Below are 10,058 nucleotides of genomic sequence, written 5' to 3'. Positions count from 1 at the left end.
ATGTTTTCCCTTAAAATTTGATTATTTTTTGGATTAATGGATTAATCAAAACTTCGTAGGATCTTCTCTTGTTTTATTCCCACCTCTTCCCAGGAAGGTCAATTTCAGTGATTAAAGGACAGGATAGGGGCTTCCCTGGTGGTCCAGTGGCTAACAGTCTGTGCTTACAATGCAGGGGACCCACGTTCATCCCCTGGTCAGAGAACTAGATCCCACATGCCACAGCTGAAAGATCCCTTGTGCCAGACCAGCCTCAGCCAAATATTATGATAAATAAATTACAAATATTAAAAAAATTTAATTAAAAATAAAATACTTGGTAAAACCCATATGTAGCCATTCTTGCAGTTCCTTATTCAGATAATACACGTCCATGCTACGTGTCCGCAGGCAGGATCCCAGTTAGAGGGGTGTCACCAGACAGGCCGTGCCTCTAATACCAGAACTACGAGGGCAGTGTTCTTGAAACAACAGGCAGGATTTGTGGTTGCTGAGTTCATGCCCTTGTTTGAATCTTTCCTTGAATGTATGTCTGCGCTTGAAACAGAGCAGGACCCTGTTGTCCTTGCCCTCCACCCCCACGTCCTCCGCCCGCCTTTTGCCTGTGGAGATATTGATATTACAGTCAAAAAGCAAGTTTAATCAGAGAAATGAGAAATGCTGAAGGAAAGGGAAACAGGCAAAGGAGACTAAACAATAACAATGCTGTCGGTAAGCTTCGCTGAGGGCCTTCAGTTCTTTCTCAAGGTCTGTAGATGATATTCTGGCCACATCCTTGAGCTGTCTTATAGATACTGAAAACCCCGGTGGAGAGGCTGACTGCGTGATGTACCCAGACTGTACCCAGGACACGAACTGCCACAGTTCAGAGAACTGGCCACAAAGAAATGGGAGCAACTGGCCCTGGAACTGAAGGTTAACTGTCCTTAAAACAAGATGCTGCTGCTCAGATGACCAGTTTCAGGATGACTGTCAGAGCTGACTGTGCTGCTGCTGCATGTAGCCGTCTCCCTGTTCCCACTCTCCCCCCCACCCCAGCCGTCTATAAAAGCTCTCATGCCCTGCTTGCAGTGGTGGGAATGGCCACTGGACAGACGTCCACCAACCAGCTCTCCGCAATTGCCAGCATCTAAAATAAAGCACGCTTTCCTTTCCACCAGCCTGGCCTCTTTATTGGCTTTTGAGCAGAGAGCAGCCAGACCCCAAGTACTCTTCCAGTAACATGCTGATTCACAATTGTTTTAATAAATAATTAGGTATTGGTTTAGGTTTATTTGGGGCTTCCCTGGTGGCTCAGAGGGTAAAGCATCTGCCCGCAATGCAGGAGATGTGGGTTCGATCCCTGGGTCTGGAAGATCTCCTGGAGAAGGAAATGGCAACCCACTCCACTATTCTTGCCTCGAAAATCCCATGGATGGAGGAGCCTGGTAGGCTACAGTCCATGGGGTCACAAAGAGTTGGACACGACTGAGCGACTTCACTTCACTTCACTTAGGTTTATTTTACTATCAGTGGGTTTATGCATTCTGATATAAGCTTTATGCAAGGAGAAACATTTCTTGTTACTAGCATGAACAATATTGCTTCTATTTATTAATAAATTCAGTTTAGTTCAGTCATCCTTTATGGTACTTCATCTGTAGCACCAGCTCTAAATGTCCATCTTCTACACATAGATGCTAAGTGAGTCTTTTATTTACTTGTGAGAGTTGAATCTGGTGGGAAGTTTGGTCTGGTTTTAGCAGTGTTCTGAAGTTTAAAATCCCCTCTAGGCTTCACTTTGATCCATCCAAGCACTCTTTCCAGGATGCTCATCTTGTCAGGACTTATCTCCTCTTGTATATTGGGAGCTTATTAACGGGTTGTGAAGTTACTGATATTGCAGGGATGACTGTGCGCTTCGTGGCTCAGTCAAGCTCTCTATTCCTTCAGTTCAGTTCAGTTCAGTCGCTCAGTCATGTCCGACTCTTTGTGACCCCATGAATCGCAGCACGCCAGGCCTCCCTGTCCATCACCAACTCCCGGAGTTCACTCAGACTCACGTCCATTGAGTCGGTGATGCCATCCAGCCATCTCATCCTCTGTCGTCCCCTTCTCCTCCTGCCCTCAATCCCTCCCAGCATCAGAGTCTTTTCCAATGAGTCAACTCTTTGCATGAGGTGGCCAAAGTATTGGAGTTTCAGTTTTGGCATCAATCCTTCCAATGAACACCCAGGACTGGTCTCCTTTAGAATGGACTGTTTGGATCTCCTTGCAGTTCAAGGGACTCTCAAGAGTCTTCTCCAACACCACAGTTCAAAAACATCAATTCTTTGGCACTCAGCCTTCTTCACAGTCCAGCTCTCACACCCATACATGACCACAGGAAAAACCATAGCCTTGACTAGATGGACCTTTGTTGGCAAAGTAATGTGTCTGCTTTTTAATATGCTATCTAGGTTGGTCATAACTTTCCTTCCAAGGAGTAAGCGTCTTTTAATTTCATGGCTGCAGTCACCATCTGCTGTGATTTTGGACCCCATAGAAATAAAGTCTGACACTGTTTCCACTGTTTCCCCATCTATTTCCCATGAAGTGATGGGACCAGATGCCATGGTCATAGTTTTCTGAATGTTGAGTTTTAAGCCAACTTTTCGCTCTCCTCTTTCACTTTCATCAAGAGGCTTTTTAGTTCCTCTTCACTTTCTGCCATAAAGGTGGTGTCATCTGCATATCTGAGGTTACTGATATTCCTTATTTACCACTAAATTCTCCTTTGGTTTTTTATTTCCTAAAGACTTTTGTATAAGTTATGTTCCTGAGGTACAGAATGCAGCCTGCGTCTTCCCCTCCCGTGGGCTGTGCCTTGACCGAACATCTGACAATTACGGCAAATATGTTTTCTGCTGCCCTCCCCTGGGTTCCCCGAGGACGGGGTTGACAAGAGCCTGTCGATTATCAAACAGGCTTCTCTAGAGGAACGTGAATCACCGCCAAGCTCTCTGACTTTTAGGCTGATGCTCGTCCTATTCTCGTGAATAATTTTGTTGTTATGATTACGTGAATGTCGGGCTAAGCATAGAGGGATATCTCATCCCAGTGTGGATCTTCGTTGTGGTGTCATCAGAAGTGTTAAAGTCAGCTTCATGGCTTATTTATGTTTTTTTTATTATTTTATTTTTTAATTTAAAAACTTGTCTTCCACTTGTGTCTGACTCTTTGCGACCCCATGGACTGTAGCCTACCAGGCTCCTCTCTCCATGGGATTCTCCAGGCAAGAGTACTGGAGTGGGTTGCCATTTCCTTCTCCAAATTGACATAATAGAGACTGTATAATTTTAAAATATACACTGTAATAAATTGACTTATATACATGATGAAATGATTATCACAAAAAAATATTGAACATCCAATCTTATATAAATACATTAAATAAATATAAAAAATATTTTTTCTTTGTGTTGAGAACTCTTAAGATTCTCTTAACTTTCATAGGTAACATACACAGTGTTAATTTTATTTTGTAGTTGATTTTCTTTTAGCTATGTATATTTACAGCTTCAGTAGGACTTAACTTTATTTTGAGGTAATCCTTAACATGCTTTACACTGGATTTCTACTGATATGAGTTAATCCTAGGACCAAAGTAGCTGACATACAACGTGCTAACCGTAATTAGTTGATACAACTCACGCAGACTTTCTCTCGTATGTGCTTGGTCTCAGTCATGTCCGACCCTTTGCAACCCCATGGACTGTGGCCTGCCAGGGTCCTCTGTCCATGGGATTCTCCAGGCCAGAACACTGGAGTGGGCTGCCATTTCCTCCTCCAGGGGACCTTCCCGACCCAGGGGTGGACCCTGCATCTTCTGTGTCTCCTGCCTTGCAGGGGTTCTCTACCTGCTGAGCCTCCTCTTAGGGCTTACCTCCATCCCTGCTGTTTCCCACGGGGCAGGGTTACACAGGCATCCTTTTTGTGTACCTGGTGTCTGCTCCTTTTAATCTTCTGTGTTTAGAGACCTTTCTCACCAGATGCAGATAATTACATGTATAACTGTATCAATATTAGACATTAGTAGACTGGAACTTGTATGTTTATGGGGTTATTAAATCCATCCAGGTATTTATAGGGCTCCACTTTAATTATTAAGCTACATCACCAAGTTGAGTAGGATTTTTTAAGTATAAGTTTTATGCATTTAAGTGATATATTGCTACTCGGTGTAGTAGTTTGGGTTGAGTTAAAGCTAGAATTGAAATATTTAACATTTTTTTTCTTTTGAAGATTATTAAAATGTACTTTATTGCTTATTTTGTTTGAGGTACATGGCAGGTCCAGAGGGATGTCTTTTTTTTTTTTACATACATTATCTCTTTTATTGGGGTATAGCTGCTTTACAATGTTGTGCTGGTTTCTGCTGTGCAATGAAGTGAGCCAGCTGAGGTGTAGTAAATATATCCTCTCCCTGAGCCTCCCTCCTCCCCACCCCTCCCCTCTAGGTCATCACAGAGCACAGAGCTGAGCTCCCTGTGCAGGACAGCAGCTTCCCACGTGGTAGTGTGTGTACATCAATGCTACTCTCTCCGTTTGTGCCACCTCCTCCTTCCCCCACTGTGTCCCCGAGTCTCTGTCTCCAGCGCTGCCCTGCAAATAGGTTCATCAGTACCCTGAGTCAACATTTTACTTCAGAAGAAAAGGACATGGGGGCTTGTACAGGATTTTATTAGCTGGAGCACAATTAGGTCCTCACGCTGTCTGCTTCTTGCCCAGTGGATGGTCTAGAGGGGAAGGGGCATGTATTCAGCAGAATTAACTGGAAAATGGGACAGGGACACAATTTTGCATTCCCTGAGGCAAAATTGTGATAATTTAAAGCGGCTCTGTATGGTGGCTTTTGTTAAAACAAAACAAAACCTCAGTTCCAGGAGCCTCTCCAGGAACCAAGCTGGCAGCTGACATAGAGCGTCTGTGTTAAACCCAGCCACACCACTCTCGGCACATCACCACACGGGCATTACATGGAGCTTGTCAATTTATTGGGCTTCCCTGATGGTAAAGAATCAGCTGGTAAAGAATCTGCCTGCAATGCAGGAGACCTGGGTTTGATCCCTGAGTTGGGAAGATCCCCTGGAGAAGGGAACAGCTACCCCCTCCAGTATTCTGGCCTGGAGAATTCCATGGACTCTATAGTCCAAGGGGTCGCAAAGAATCAGACATGACTGAGCGACTTTCACTTTCACTTTGTCAATTACTTACAACTGCTACCCGGGACAACACTTTGATGTACCATGGGTATCTCTGCCATTTGCTTTTGTAAAATCACGCAGAATCTATGGAGATACAGCTCACTTCAAGTGCGGCTTTCCACTCAATTCAGTTCGGTTCGGACTCTCAGTCGTGTCCGACTCTTTGCCTTTCCATCAAACAGCTTCAGTTTACTCATCCATACGATAAACTTTTAACCATGGTCAGAGTGGGCCTATCCAGGTCACGGGATAGTTTTAAAAGTCAAATGAAGTAGTTCACTTTTAAATTATGAGTTTGTTCATTTACGTTTGGCTGTGCTGGGTCTTCGTCGCTGCTCAGGCTCTTCTCTCGTGGTGGCAAGTGGAGACTGCTCTCTAGCTCTGGGGTGTGGACTTCTCATTGTAGTGGCTTCTCTTGTTGCAGAGCCCTGGCTCTAGGGCGCAGGCTCAATAGTTGTGCACAGGCTTAATGACTCCACGACATGTAGGATCTTCCTGGACCAGGGATCAAACCCACGTCCCCTGCATTGGCAGGCGGATTCTTCACCACTGGACCATGAAGGAAACCCATGACATGATTTGTACACAAGAGAATTTTATGGAAGCCATACATGCAAACAGGTCCCGAAATTAGAATTCTTCAGAAGGAAGTAATGAGTGTATCATTTCACTCATATATTTAAAGCTTTGTTTGCATAATAGTTTAAAATCATTTCTTAAAAACACAGCAATGCACGTGCCTCTAAGCAGGAAGTTGATGTAGTGGAATGCTGTGGAGAGAGAACAAGGAACTGTGTGTCTATCCACACACACACTAATCAGAAATATCATTAGTGGCAGTTTTCTCTGGGTAGTGGAATCACAGAAAATGATCAAAACTTTCTGTTTGTTTTTGCAGTAAGTAATGAATTTTCTCCCATAGATGTATAACTTTGATAATTTTTAAAAGAGATTACCTGGGGGAAAAAAATCAATGTTTCCGTGTAAAATAGCATTTAGATAACTCTCCCCAGAATTTTCATTCTACAGAATTCCACTATTCGAGGCTTGCAGTAAACAGTAAGTGCAAGGCCATTCCTGAACACCATCAGAAAAGTCTGTTTAGCAAAATTACTGCCTTTCCAAGTAATCACACCAGCAAAAGAAAAGGATTTCTCTTCCATTTCCCATCATTATAAGTTTAAATTAAATTCTGTCTTCTCTTTGTTTCTTGGTTTTCTTGTCTATGTTTTTTTCTCTGTGGCTTAGAAGAGGATCATTTTGTGAGACTGTCTCTATGGAAACTCTAAGAAAATACAGAAAGAATTGGCCAAGTTGGAACGAACACAGTGAAATCCATTTCGTAGTCCTTTTATGGACTGTGATTGTCCAGGCATCTCTGTCTTTTCTGGTTCTGAGGCTGAACTCCTTCATCTCTCATTCTGTACAGCCTCAGCCACCTCTGAGACACCGTGTTCCTCCGACCCGAGGAGGAGGGCTTTGCTTCCTATACAACAGCACCAGCAGGACTGTTGATCTCATTCCCTCTGTGTCTGGGGATCTGAGGTAAAGGAAAGCATGCTTTGCTTGCTTTGTGTACTGCTTTTCTTTCTCCTTGATGAAGGCTAAGCTCTGTGAATGTTATTCTATTCTATTTATTCTATAATGGTTACTTAACAAAAGGGTTTAGCCTTTCTTCTCTACCGAAGCTCAAATGAGAGCCTTTAAAACTGTAACTTCTCTCTTCAGGTAATGCAACAGTAACACATATTCAGGATATGATGAACTCTTGGACAGACTTTTTTTGCATCCTGCTGGTTGTGGAAGCATTTCCCCCCCCCCAAAAGTCATCAAGATGCTTGAACAAGTGGTAGTCAGTTGGTGAGAGTGTGTGTGTCATGTAACATACACTTTGCCCAGATGGACTTATCAAAAATCTCAATGAAATTATTTAATATGTACCATTTTTTAAAATATGAGCTGTTGAAGACCAGCTCAGGGGATGGACTGAGTAGAAGCTCCAAAGCACTTTCCAAAGCCACCCTTGTAAGAAAAAACTCTCATGGTAGACGTTTGGTGGTCTGCTGCCCGAACTGATCTACTACAGCTTTCTGAATCCCAGCAAAACTATTATGTCTGAGGAGTATGCTCAGCAAATCAATGAGATGCACCGAAAACTCCAGGCTTGCAGCCAGTATTGGTCCACAGAAAGGGTCCAAGTCTTCTCCATGACAATGCCCCACTGCGCATCACACAACTAACACTTCAAAAGTTGAACAAACTGGGCTACGATGTTTTGCCTCATCTACCATATTCACCTGACCTCTCACTAACTGACTACCACTTGTTCGAGCATCTTGATGACTTTTTATAGGGAAAACACTTCCACAACCAGCAGGATGCAAAAAAAGCTGTCCAAGAGTTTGTCATATCCCAAAGCATGGATTTATTTTTTTTTTTTTTTGCTACAGGAATAAACAAACTTATTTCTCATTGGCAAAAATGTGTTGATTCTAATGATTCCTATTTTGATTAATAAAGATATGTTTGAGCCTAGTTATAATGATTTAAAACTCACAGTTCAAAACCACATTTATGCTTGCCCCAACTTAATAGATGGACAATAGGCACATAATAAGATGCTCAGCATCACTAATTACTAGAAATGCAAATCAAAATCACAATGAAATACCACCTCACACCAGTCAGAGTGGCCATCGTCCAACCATTCTTGTAGATAGGACACAAGTCAGGGATCCTGATGTATCTTTGTACCTATTTGTGTCTTTCATTCATAAAAGTGATGAACAGCAGAGAGGCAGAAAGTAGCATGATGTTTTGAAAGGTTCTTAATTCTCACCAAATGAGAATTTCTAGCAATGTATTTATTTTAGATAAAACAGAAAGATGGTATTAAACGTAAAATTATGAAAAAGAAGAAACTGAAGAAGCTCTGATGCAAATGTTCTTGAACTCTTTTGTGAATCTCAGGGAGAGAGTATTAAATGTTTAATGGCATTTCAATGATGATAATCTCGGAATTAGATTTCTCCAACAGTGTTAAATGCTGAGGGAGGCTATTTCATACATTTTAAAAATGTCATGTAGGTGGGATTTACATATATAGCAGCAGTTATACAGACATGCAGATAACTAGCATTTGTTTGCTAATATGTATCACTGTAAATCTAAGATAGGGCACAGAACAATAGATTAAAACATTTGTCCAACCAATGAAACAGGTAGATTAGCTAGTTGCCATGGGATTTTTAATTGGAAAATTGCTGACTAGATCCAGGCATGGTATGATATTTTAAGTTAGTGTCTTCCTTTATCAGATAATTTCAATAATTTGAGGACATGAGAAAGAAGCAGCACATCTTTTGTCTTCCATAGTTTGTGACTGCGTGAAAAGGACGTTGGTTATTTTACATCCGAAAGAGTGGAAGGCTCTTAGTCCTCAGGGCAACAAACAGGATGCTGTAACTCTGTTCCTTTGGGCACATGGACCTTTAGAACTTCCTGTAAACCCAAGTTCAATGCTGTTCCTTTGCTTAAATCTCACGTCTCTGAGTAAGTTAGTCATCATGCTACCATCAGGGAGCATGGGTAAGCAAGTTTCATCTAGAGAACTAGAATGCATGCCCACAGAATTTCATGTAGAAAGAAAACAATCCCTCAGATCCATCGGACTGGCTTTTACATGGAGGTTCCTGAGCATTAATGTGTGTGATTTAATCTGCTTCTCAAACCCAGGACACCCGAACACTTGCTCGAGATCCTGAAGGAAAAGAGAGATCATGAAAGGACAAAGCAAGCTTCATCACCAACGCCTTTATGATGGCCTCTGGTGGTAGACATGACAACATGGACAACATGCCTACATCAGACGGTCCCCAGAGCCCGGGACCCCAGCAGGAGGACCACAGCCACCACCACGGGCCACGCAACTTGGAGTATCAGACTTCAGTCCCTACCACGCCTCCCAGCATGCAACAAATGATTAAAATTATTGAATGGATGAGAATGTCACCCTCATGACAATGAGAGATGATCTGGAGCAAAGAGCTTGGCAGGAGGAAACCCTGCTTGTCTGATCACCTCCTAGGGCTCATCCCTGTAAAATGTGAGAGTCAGTGGCCTTATTCTGCACAACACACACACACATACACAACACACACACAACATATGCACAGAACACACACACACACAGAACACACACACACACAGAACACACGCAGAGAACACCTGCATAGCACATGCACAGAACACAGGACACATGCTACACACACACAGAACATTTTTCATGGAAGTAGACTGAGGGGAGGGCCCTGGTCCCGTTGGGCTGCTGTAACAAAAGACCACAGCCATGGAGGCTAATAAATAATAGACCATTCTGGAGGCTGAAGGCCAAGTGTGGTTGGGGTCAGGGCTAGGTCCAGGTGGACCTCACAGGAAAAAGGGGCAGGGGCTCCATGGTCCTTCTGTAACAGCACTGACCCCATTCCTGAGGGCTCCACTCTCACGATGAAGAGTCTCTCCCGGGCCACCTCCTAATACCATCACATGGGCATCAAGATCTAACGTATGAATCTGGGGGAGATACAAATGTAGCAGGAGCTGAACGGAACATCCCTGGGCCATACTTTTGAGTTATTGCTTTTTCTAACTTCTTACTTAACAAGATAAATTTAAAAGCAGCCAGGGTCCAGCCCGGGTGGATCCAGGGAATTCGAATCAGGGACGGCATCAGGGATTAGATAAGATTATTTATTTAGAGATAGGAAGAGAGATTAGGAAAGAATAGTGTAGTGGAGAAAGTAGAGGAGAAAAGAGGCTGTATTCCTTTGTTAA

This window comes from Oryx dammah, unplaced genomic scaffold, assembly GCF_014754425.2.
Source record: "Oryx dammah isolate SB20612 unplaced genomic scaffold, SCBI_Odam_1.1 HiC_scaffold_26, whole genome shotgun sequence".
Taxonomy (NCBI): Eukaryota; Metazoa; Chordata; class Mammalia; order Artiodactyla; family Bovidae; genus Oryx; species Oryx dammah.
Note: the sequence above shows the minus strand (reverse complement) of the source record.